Below are 11,800 nucleotides of genomic sequence, written 5' to 3' on the forward strand. Positions count from 1 at the left end.
AACTTCTACTACATACATATCAAAGGTCAAAGGTCTTCAATCAACAGAGCAATTTGAAGGGGAAAAAATGATGGAGAAGTTTAGGTCTTGAACAGAGAGGTAACCGGTATAAGATGAAAGAAAGTTGGGAGAGATAATTTTAAAAATTAGGGTGGGGGGTTGAATGTTTTTTGTGTTCATTTTTGTGATTTAGGGAGTGATTTTTGGATAGCTCTCGATGCAATTGATCATGAAATTAACTTAGCAGAGTGTCAACCACATTTGCTATCAAAAGGGCTAGTTTAAGAAACGTTATGCAAGTCTTGGTTTTAGGTGACAAAATGAAAAGTGTTTTGGGCAATCAGTGTGGTGGCATACGCCTAAATCACAGCTACTTTGGAGGTGGAGGTTGGAGGGAAATGGAGACCCTATCTGAAAATTAAATGAACAGGCCTGCAGGGTGTGATTCATGCAGTAGCATGCCTGCCCAGCAAAGCAGTAGGCTGTAATACTATCAAAAATAAATTAAAGCCCGACTGTGGGTCTCTCCTTGCAGTGTTGGTGTGAGAGCAGAGCCCGAGTAGCGACCACAACGAGTCATGGCCGGACAAGCGTTCAGGAAGTATCTTCTTCTGTTTGACCAAGTGTTGGTTGAAAGGAGTGCAGCTGAAACTGTAACCAAAGGAGGCATTATGCTTCCAGAAAAGTCTCAAGGAAAAGTACTGCAAGCCACAGGAGTGGCTGTGGGATTGGGCTCTAAAGGAAAGGGTGGAGAGATTCAGCCAGTTAGTGTGAATGTGGGTGATAAGGTTCTTCCAGAATATGGAGGCAGCAAAGTAGTTCTCGATGACAAGGATTACTTCTTATTTAGGGATGGTGGCATTCTTGGGAAGTATGTAGAGTGAATCCATCACTAAAATGGCATCCTGTGAAGCTGCCCGTTCCATGGGAGTTCTGAGATCTTTCGTCATGTACATAATTTCCATCGCTCCCTTTTATAATAAACTGATGGTAACTAAGCTAATGATATCCATTGTCTCTAAAGTTTAATTTCACTGTTCTGGTATAAACATTCCCAAATAAAACATGTAAATGAAAAAATTAAAATATATGATCAAATAAAAGGTGTTTCTGTAAAATGTTTCGGAAAGCCCCTCGACTAGAATATGTCTTGCATATGTATAAGACAGAAGAGGTTTTCTCAACTTCTCCTCAACCTTCTTTGGTGAATATTTTCATTATCTAAATGGAATACTTCTTATTCTGAAGGGATCAGCTGGTTCATGACCCAGATATAATATTCAGTAGTGTTGCTATCAGTGAAAAAGCATGTCTCAGCCTAGATACCCCTCAATGGGCTAATGGATGAAGACAATGCAGTGTATATGCACACATCCATTAGAAAGAATGATAGTGTATCACTTGTAAAGACATGGAAAGGCTTGGGGAAAAAGTTAGATTAAGTGAAGTAAGTCAGGCCGTGAGAGCAGAAGATGTGTGCTTTCCCTTCTACGTGGAAACTAGATTTAGCTGACCAACTCCAAATATGTTGGGTGGCATACAAATGGACATAAATGTATTAACTGACATACAGTGGGTTCAAGAGAGATCTCAAATCATGTAATTCCTTAGAAAGGCAAAATCAAAGTTCAGCAAAATGAAACAGCACCAAGTGGGTACTCAGAAGGGGTGGGGTGGAGTCAAGGGGAAAACGGCAGATGACAAAAGAGGAGAAGAAGGGGGAAATGCAGACCAGAATCCAGTGTACATCCTACACAGTTAAGAAGTAGGAGGCAGGAGAGGTGGGTAGGGGAGCGATGGATGAGAATGTTGAAAGAGGTGACATGGTCAAGATGTATTTCTAAACTGCTTGGTTAAATGGCAGCTCTTTTTTGTTTTTTACAACTACTTTAAGACACTAATAATAATTTTTAAAGAGCATATCTCCGCAGCATTAGTAAGCGCCTAAGACTTCCCCAGCCTGGGCTTCTTTATGTACAAACCGGGAATGCTGTCATTACATTAGAGTGTCAGAGTAACTCACCGCAAATAAAGTCACGGAAGGCAGTTCCATCTACAGAGGAAGACATGACTCCATGCTTTCTTCCCGCTTTTGTTCAGGGAAAAGATCACCTTCTCGTTCCTTTTACCCCTCTAGGGAGACAGGGTCACTTCTCCCTCTCTGGGTGGAGTGAGAACACTGTGACATTGTCAAGTTCTTCTCCCCCCTCCCCCCTCCACCAGGGTCAAATTAGAAGGATGACACCCTCCCCCTCTCCGTGATCAGCACAGCTTACTTAGGGAAAAATCAGAGAACATGTAAGAGTTCTGAGAACCAGCTCCATTACAAAAGCAATTTTCTCCAGCTGGGATGAGTGAGGGCCACTGTAAATCACTAGATCCATTTACATTTATACTGTCCTTAAAAAGAGGTGGTATTGGAGAGATGGAAGGGACAGCACCCCCCCACCCCCTTGCCCCACAAGAAATGTTAGCCTGACACAGAATGCAAAATCTTCCCCAGATCACCCTCATGTTTGGCTGGTGGTAGTCTCTTGGTGCCAGACAGAAGAGCAGGCTGGGAAAAGGACAAGAAGAGGTTAGACCAACTCTTTTCTCAGGAAGAAGCCTACCAGATCAAGATCGACATACTTATCTCTCAGAATTAATATCTAATCATTTGCTTCACTTGATTTGTCTTGGAAAATGAAGGGCGGAAAAAGATGACTTAGGCTATCTTAATTGTGGTATAATGCAAAACATAAAAAGCCACTAGAATATCCACAGTGTTACTGATGGGTCTCTTGGCTTTCACGTCTCCATGACATTTTCTGTATCTCTGAACACTGTGAGATAAGCTAAGGCAGCAGCTGGGAGACCCCAGCTGTAGCTGGGTCCGATGTCCTTGCTTCATCGAGAGAAAAACCCCTGGGGTTTATCCAAGCATCCAAATAGAGGGAAAATATTTTGCACTACCAAGGACAGATCATCTGAGCTCAGATGAACCCCATCCTCCACGGAATTCTTACAGGAACGCTTCTCCCTTGGAGGTAAAGCGAGGTCATCCAAAGAATGTCATAGGAGATTTATTAGAAGAGTCTTGCACTTGAAGCAGTTATGCTGCTCTAGAAATATTTGCACACGGTCAGTAGGGATAAGCGGAGGCAGCCTGCTCAGAGTGGTCTCGGCATGAGTCAGCAGCCAGACATTAGCAATCCCTTCAGGAATATTTCACACAAAGTAGGATCTGTATCTCTCCCTAGTATAGATCAAAACAACTACACACACAATGCCATAAAATCTTATACTCTTCTACCTCTCCAATCACTCTTTTTTTTTTTTTTTGGTCAGTCATGGGGCCTGAACTCTGGGCCTGGGCGCTGTCCCTCAGCTCTTCAGCTCAAGGCTAGCACTCTACCACTTGAACCACAGCGCCACTTCCGGCTTTTTTTCTTTTTGCTTATGTGGTGCTGAGGAATCAAACCCAGGGCCTCATGCATGCAAGGCAAGCGCTCTACCACTGAGCCACCTTCCCACCCCTCCAATTCTCTTCTTTAGCCACAGTTTTATTCTCAATATATCCTTTTATCAGCATTCATATAAGACAATAAATCTAATTTAAAAAAAAATAAAACAGCGTCCTAAACAATCTCCCAGGTTGGTCCTTCTGCCTAAAATATCTGATTATCTCTCCAATCAGATGGAGACTAGAGTTCAAAGTCATCCATCACTATTGCAGTCAAGAACTATGACATTACAATGCTCTAACAAACATGGAGGATTGATCCCATTGCAAGATAAAGAAGAGGAAAAATATTCTTAGGTATATAAGAACTCAAAAGCATTATATTTCTGGAAGAAGTAGATATGAAATAAAAGCAGTTTCTAGGACAAGAATATATGATACCACAGAATTAGGCACAAAGAGAACTTTGAATACATCTACTGTTAATTCTTATGAAATTAACTGCTATTATTAGGGAAATTCTAAATAAATAAGGAGAAATGAAAGGCTGTAGTAGTAGTAGTAATAATAATAAATAATCCCTAAAGTTCACAATTATTACAGCAACACAGGATACACTAAGGGTGATACTAGTCAGCCATAGAAGAACAGTCTATAATCTCATCTCATTCAAAAAGATACATTGTTAATATCATTCTTCTTGATAGATGATTCAAATATGCCTGTTAAATATTTACGCCTAATTATTGCTAATATATATATATATATATATATGAAGTATACAGTCTCCAAACCACTTAAGGAGCAAAGAAGAAACACAGAAAACCTATGTAAGTAAGAAGAAGGAAACCAGGAAAGAAAATCAAACTTAGAACAAAATATACACCAATAAAATATGATAGTATGCTCCAAAAGGGACCAAACAGATCAGAAAAATGCAAAAAAAACCTATAAATACCATTCATCTATTAAACACAAAAAAATATTAGTTAGGCTAAAAATATTATCCTCAAAGGAAGTCATAAAACCTAATGACACAGAAAGATTAAAAATAAAACCTGGAAAATAATCATGTCAGGAAAATGAAATAATAAATTAGAAATAATGATATTAATACTATGTAAAACACACTGAAGACCACCCATGCATAAGGAAATGCAAATGGTCAACCAGGATGAAACACCTTTAACCTGTTCTATTTTAAGAAATTCAAAACAAAGTCGTTTTTTCTATATATCAGATAGGTGAAAATATATGTGCTTGAAAATACCCATGTTGCTGAGAGGAAGTCAGTCCCACTCAAGGATTATTTTGGCTACTACTTACTGAAACAAATTTTTAGTAGAGCAATTTGGCAGTAGATTCATATTTGTCTTTTCCTATGTACCCTTTGATCCAGCCATTTTATTTCTAGGAATTCACAAGAGTGCCCAGATGACACAAGAGTGCAAAGGTCACACAAGACTGCAAAGATATATTTGAAAAGATAATCACCACTTTACTTTTATCAGGGCAAAAACTGAGAAAAATTCTAGATTCATCAATAGTGGGCAAAAGAGCTAAGGTTTTGCCATGCGCCAGTGTCTCAGGAGGCTGAGATATGAGGAACATGGCTCAAAGCCAGCCCAGGCAAGAAAGTCCATGAGACTCTTATCTCCAATTAACCACCAGAAAAAGCAAAAGTGGCACTGTGGCTCAAGTGGTAGAGTGCTAACCTTGAGCTGAAGAGCTAAGGGACAACACCAAGCCCAGAGTTCAAGCCCTACAACCGACCAAAAAAAAAAAGATTTAAGGTTTTGTATTTTATCAAAATTATTTTGGAAACTCATATTTGCAAAATTTATCAAGACATTGGAAACAAAAAAGAATGGTTTTTATCCATGCACAAAGATGTCTATGATACATATACAGTTGAAGGTAATTTAATTTGTAAAACTACATTCACATTGGAACTTCTGTCTGCAATGTTAATTTTAATGGTAAGACATAGACTACATAAATTGTGAGATTGCATCTTCATCAACTAAGAAAACAGATCTGATTCATTTTCCTAATCATCAAGCCTCTCATATCTTACTAGTAATAAAACCAAGTATTTTCCTGAGTGCACTCACTTTCCTAGCCATAAATGACAACAGACTGTGAGGTGGGGTGGGTGCAGTTCTTCCGCAAGCAGACTTCCAAACACCAGGCAGAATACGAGTGCTCATGTGGGGCTCTTTGCCAGCTTCAGCACTTTGATTCCGTCAGTTTGTTTCTCCTAGCTATCAATCCCTACAGCCTGTTGGTCCCTTGTCCATGCTCTCTTTCCATTCTTGCTATTCTGATGTCCCCAAGTCTGTAGATGCGCTGCCTCATTCTCCAAGGCTTGCAGATACATTTGTGTGCACTCTGTGGTCAGCTCTCTTCTCCACATCACAATTCATACTGAACAAATGCCCCACCTGAACCTCTCTATAGTCCAAGCTGTGGACACCTGACCACCCAACCAGAGAGAACATCTCACAAGCCACCTCCTTCCCAGTGAGCACTTTCCAGTTCTTGGTGTCTTTGATTTCAGTAGATCTGCCCATCTCAAATGATCAGTGAGGTTATAACAACCTTAGGTTATGCAAGCCAAGGAGCCAGAGTTCTGGCCTTTGTCTCATGCCTTCATGCATCTTTCTACCAGGACGGTGTGTATTTGCATTTGCATTTGCATAATTAATTCAGTTCAACTGAATGATAGTTCCCTTAGCAACTTAAAAAAAAGTGTCATCCTCAACTCTAGACCTAGAAGTGACTAAAGCATATACACAAGTACACACATGCACATATATACACATACACACCTTTTTTATAAACATGGGTCCAGTTCTTAACTCTTTACTCAGTTCTGCTGAATTGATCCATTACTGCTGTTTTGATACTGTGGAAATACCACATTCCTGTAATTAGTATAATTTTAAACTATGGAACTATGGGACATCTGGTAAGATATATGTATTCTTAATTTTTTCTGTTTTCAAAATTCTTCCCTACTTTATCTATTTCATCTGGCTATGAAATTATAAAAATGGCATGTCAACCTTTAATAAAATACTCTGTTGGAGACCAATTTGGCATATCACTGAATTCTAAAAAATAATTTCATAATTTAATTATTATCTTTATAACAGTGTATCTGTTTCTGTTGCATTTATTAGCATTAGTTTTATATAGATTGTGAGTACTTCCTGATAAGTAACTTTTAGCATGTTACTATTGTTCATGGCATCATTCTCCAAATACATTTACAAGCTGTAACTTCAGACCAGCAAAGCTGTTGATTGGTGCATGTTGGTACTGCAAACCAATCGCTTTACTATTCTCTAGTACTCATTAGTTTTCAGTTTGACCTTCTTCAGTTTTCTAGGGAGACTTACTGTTTTATTCACACTGAAAATATGCCTTGTTACCTATAGATTGCCCTTAATTATTCTCTTTCTACTGCATTGGTTGTCACCTCTGACACAACACTAAGAGTATTGGTTATCAAGAGCATTCTTGTTAATTTCTGGCTTTTTTGTTAGAAATGGTTCTGTTATGAATAACTCCAAGCTTCACTCCTCCCACAGTTGGGAACTTATAATTGCTGGTTATGCTGCAATTGCTCAAGAAAAGTGACAGAAGTGAATTCAACTCTTTATGTCTTTCTCCGTATCATCTTTTCATGGTGGGATTTTCCATTAGGCTTCTTATGCCTTGATTGCAACATAGCCAAAGAAGGAGGGACAAGTAAAGACAGTCTACTGTCTCTTATTTAAGAAAATTAGTGATGCTTTCTCAGAACATAGAGGAGACTCCATGTACCTCTTAGAGAACAGAATTAAATCCTGTGACCTCCAACAGTGAGAAAAATCTGAGAAAACAATATTTTACCAGGCATCTTGGCCTCCCAGAAAGGATGCTAAGGCTTTATTAGCAAGAGTGTGGGCCATGCTAACTTTGTGGAGAATGCATCTCGAGTTTCACTGTCAGGGTGTATGCTATAATTTTCTGATACAGGCTGTTGTCAGCCTGAGGAAGCTGTTTTCTATTCTTGGCTTGAGGAGGCTTCTTAAAAATCTGCTTTGAATGTTAAATGCCATTAAACCCTTGTGGGACCTACTGGGAAGATATTATAATGTGTTTGTTTTTTCAATTAATATGTTAATTAGAGTAATAGATTCTAATTGTTGAATCATTCTTGCAATCTGGGGATAAACCACGCTTGGAATGCTCTGTTAATTCACAACTATATTTAATTTTTCAATATCATACCCCTAAAGTGAAGATAGAAAAGACTGGTCAACTAGAATATTCCAGTGAAGAAAATCTCAACAAATGAAAGCAAAATCATTTTTACATAAAATCATAGAGACAAACCTCTGAGGAACACCCTTCAAGGTAATTATGAAGTGCCATCAGATGAAATATAGGAAAGAATAAAGATAAAAATAAATATAAAGATAAAAATAAAATAAATATTTTCACATTGAAAATAGACAATGTGAATGAAATCATGAGATTAATTCTCTATTTTCCTTAATTGTTAAAGTTTATTGACTCTTATCTGTAGCATTTATAATAATACCATATAAAAGAATAATAACACCGGGGAAGAAATTTCAAGCTATTTTCTCAGAATAAATACCAAGAATGACTAATGAAATTAAGATAAGATATACAAGCACCTGAATGAATTCAAAAAGGGTAACACAGAACAACTCACATAACAACAATTTAAACAAAAAAACCCAACAGAATGAATTAAAGATGACAAAGTAGGATATAAAAGGGGTAAAGATGTAGAATTTTTAAAAAAAATATTAAATTTCAGATGTGGAAATGATAAGCTCAATATCCCAAATAAAAACTACAATGCAAAGCCTACCTCATGGAACAAAATAAGAAAAAAAACAGGTTCTGAGAGCTGGAGAATAAAATGGAAGTATTAGAACAATGAGTCAAAGACAATTTTTAAAAATACTAAAACAACATAAATAAATAAAGAATGCAAGATGTCTGAGAAAACATCAAAAGAACAAACTTTCAAATCATGGTTATAGGAGAAAGAGAAGGAAGAAGAGGAAGAGAAGGAAGAGAAATGCAAACTAAAGGCATAGATAACCTATTTAAAAATAGTATCAGAAAAAATAGCCTCAAGAATGAGAGGGCCAATCAAGAATAAGAGATAAGATTAGAGAAGAAATATCTCTAGACATATAACTAAAATATTAAATATTCAGAACATAAAAAAGGTTAAAGTTGCGAAAGAAGAGAGTCCACATAGAAGAGCAAACCTATTAGAATTATAGCAGATTTCTTAACACAGCCTCTAAATGTAAGGACAGCTTGGCCTGATATAGTCTATACCATAAAAACAACTTCGAATTCAGGTTGTATACAGCAAAACAATCAGTTACAAGTGAAAGAGAAATTAACACTTTCTATGATAAACAAAAACAAAAGGAATTTATAACCGCCATACCAGCACTGTGAGCAACACTCAAAGAAATACTCACTGATGCATTGTAAAAAACAAACTGCTCAATTAAATGGCAAAAATAATTCAATATATATCCTACCAAATTGAGAAAAGTGAGGGATGGGGTGGATTGGGAGGGTTGGGTGAAAATGTTAAAAGAGGTGACATTGATCAAGATGCACTGTATTAAAGAAAAAAGATGCATTGTATTCATAAATTGCTTTGTTGAATGGCAACTCCTTTGTTAACTACTTAAAGATAATTAAAATATTAAAAAAATAAATACCGCACTGAGAGGAGGAAATTAAATGCAACCTGAAATATATAGTTTTTTTTTTAAAAAAAAAACCAAACAAGTCTTTCCATTTCCTAACAAATGGGGCAATGTCATTCTTTCTGACGGAGGCATAAATTCCATTGTGTATATATACCACATTTTCTTGATCCATTCATCTACTGAGGGGCATCTGGGTAGTTTCATATTTAGCTATGGTAAAATAATGCTGCAATAAACATAGTCATGCTGGTAGCTTTAGTAAGGTTTTGTTTGTGATCATTTGAGTAAATGCCCAAAAGTGGGATTGCTGGGTCATAGGGGAGCCCTATGTGGAGTCTTTTGAGGAACCACCATACTACTTTTCAAAGTGGTTGAACAAGTTTATACTCCCACCAACAATGCAGTAAGGTTCCCTTCTGTCCACATCCCCTCCAGCATCTGTTGTTATTAGAGTTCTTGATTATAGTCATTCTAACTGGGTTGATGTGGTATATCAATGTTGTTTTGATTTGCATTTCTTTTATGGCTAGAGAGGTTGAGCATTTCTTCATGAGTCTATTGGCCATCCTTCTTTTCTCTTCAGAGAAGTTTCTCTTTAAGTCTTTAGCCCACTTATTTAATGGGCAGTTGTTTCGTTGAGGATTTGTTGTTGACGGATTTAATTTTTTGAGTTCCAGGAAAGACTTGGAAAAAATTATATTAAGTGAAGTAAGCCAGGCCCAAAGAAAAATAGGTCCCATGGTTTCCCTTATTTGCAATAACTAGTATATGTCTGAGACAAGCAGAAAGGTCAGATAAGTTGATGTTAGGTGAAATGAACCCCAAGGTAAGTATTCAAATGTTTTTTTTCTTTCTTGCGATTGTTTCTAACACATTTATAAGATATTTCTTTGTTGCTTTGTATGTCCCTCCCCACCTGCTTTCATTGTATTTGGTGTTGGTATAATTTGTGGAGGGGAAGGGGAAAAAACAAGTCGTTTAAATAGGGATACAGGTGGACCCATTGCAACAATGAGATGTACAAGTTGTTATGTCGAAAAACAAACTTTACAACTTTAGCTGGGGGTGGGGATGGGGGCAGGGAAGGGGGATGGGGAGGATGGGAAGGGGAAACTAAGGAGGAGGCAACAATGCTTGATAAGAAATGTACTCATTACCTTGCCCATGTAATTATAACTCCTCTGTACAGTATTTTCACAATTAAAAAAAAACAAACAAATAAGCAGAATAGCAAATGAGGAATAGGAACTGTAAAAGCCTACAAACCAAATTAGTGAGAGGAAATACTACACATATTTTAATATGTCAAGATTAAAAGCTAATGGTCTTAACATGCTAATCAGAAGACATAGAATGGCGAATTATAGCATAAATCAAGACCTGGTCATTTGTGGCTTACAAAAGATGCTTTCCACTAACAAAGATAAACATTAACTTAAGGAAATGGATGGGAAAGATCTTATAAATAAAAGGACCCCTCAATCTGGAAAGAGTAGTTATATTCATATCTGATAGAAAAATTTTAAGTAACAATAGAATAAATAAGACCATTTCTCATTAATAAATGGAACAATCAATCAAGAGTAAATAACTATTCATATATATGCACTAAGTATTGGTATACCCAACTTTATTAAACAAACATTACTGGACATAAAAGCATAGGTAGACAAATAAAATAACAATAGATATTTTGGTATCTATTCTCACCAATATATAGCCCATCTAGGAGAAAAAATCAATAAATAATAAAAATAACACTACAGACAAAACTGATTTAACAGACATCTATATAGTATTTAATCAAGAATCTATACAATACACATACTGCTAAGTACATACCTTCATGGTACTTTCCACAAAATAAATCATATTTTAGGATATAAAGTAATTATCCAACACATGAAAGTTGAAATAACTCCTGTATCCTATAAGACCATAATGGAATAAAATTAGAACTTAACAGCAATGAAAAACACAAAGTTTTTTAGATGGAGACTGAGCCAATCATTGTTGAATAACCTGTGGATCATGGAAAAAGTGAGGGGGGAAATAAAAAAGTTCCAAGAAATTAGTGAAAATGAAAACACAAACCTGTCTGAACGTTTGGAATACAGTAATGGCAGATCTTCAGAGCTATGAGTACCTATATTTTTTAAAAATCAAGGAAATGTCAAATTTCTATTAGGCTGTATTACAACCTACTAGAAGTAGAAATGAGCCAAACCTAAGCTAGCAGATAGAACTTATAAAAATGAAGGGCAATAATTAATAAAATGGACTCTAAAAAACTTACACAAAAAATGAAATTAAAAGATGATTCTTTTAAAGGATTTACTTTACTGTTATTATAGAGGTGATATACAAAGGAGTTACATTTACATGTGTCAGGTAATGAGTACATTCCCTTTTGTATGGTGTGAAATAAGACTGGTCCCTTTAGCTAGACTGACCAAAAAGAATAAGGAGAAAAATACATAGATTAACAATATAAAAAATGGAGAAGATGCAATAGTAATATCAATTAAATCCACAGAAATTATGAAGGAATACTTTGAGAGCCTATATTCAAATAAATTATAAAAACTTA

The 11,800-nt window shown here is 36.4% G+C and overlaps 1 pseudogene; it reads left to right on the forward strand.

The window, feature by feature from the left end:
• The first annotated feature begins 578 nt into the window (after positions 1–578).
• Positions 579–884, forward strand: LOC105999429 (annotated as a pseudogene).
• The last annotated feature ends 10,916 nt before the right edge of the window (positions 885–11,800 follow it).

The sequence above is a fragment of the Dipodomys ordii genome, unplaced genomic scaffold (genome assembly GCF_000151885.1).
Source record: "Dipodomys ordii isolate 6190 unplaced genomic scaffold, Dord_2.0 Scaffold189, whole genome shotgun sequence".
Classification (NCBI taxonomy): domain Eukaryota; kingdom Metazoa; phylum Chordata; class Mammalia; order Rodentia; family Heteromyidae; genus Dipodomys; species Dipodomys ordii.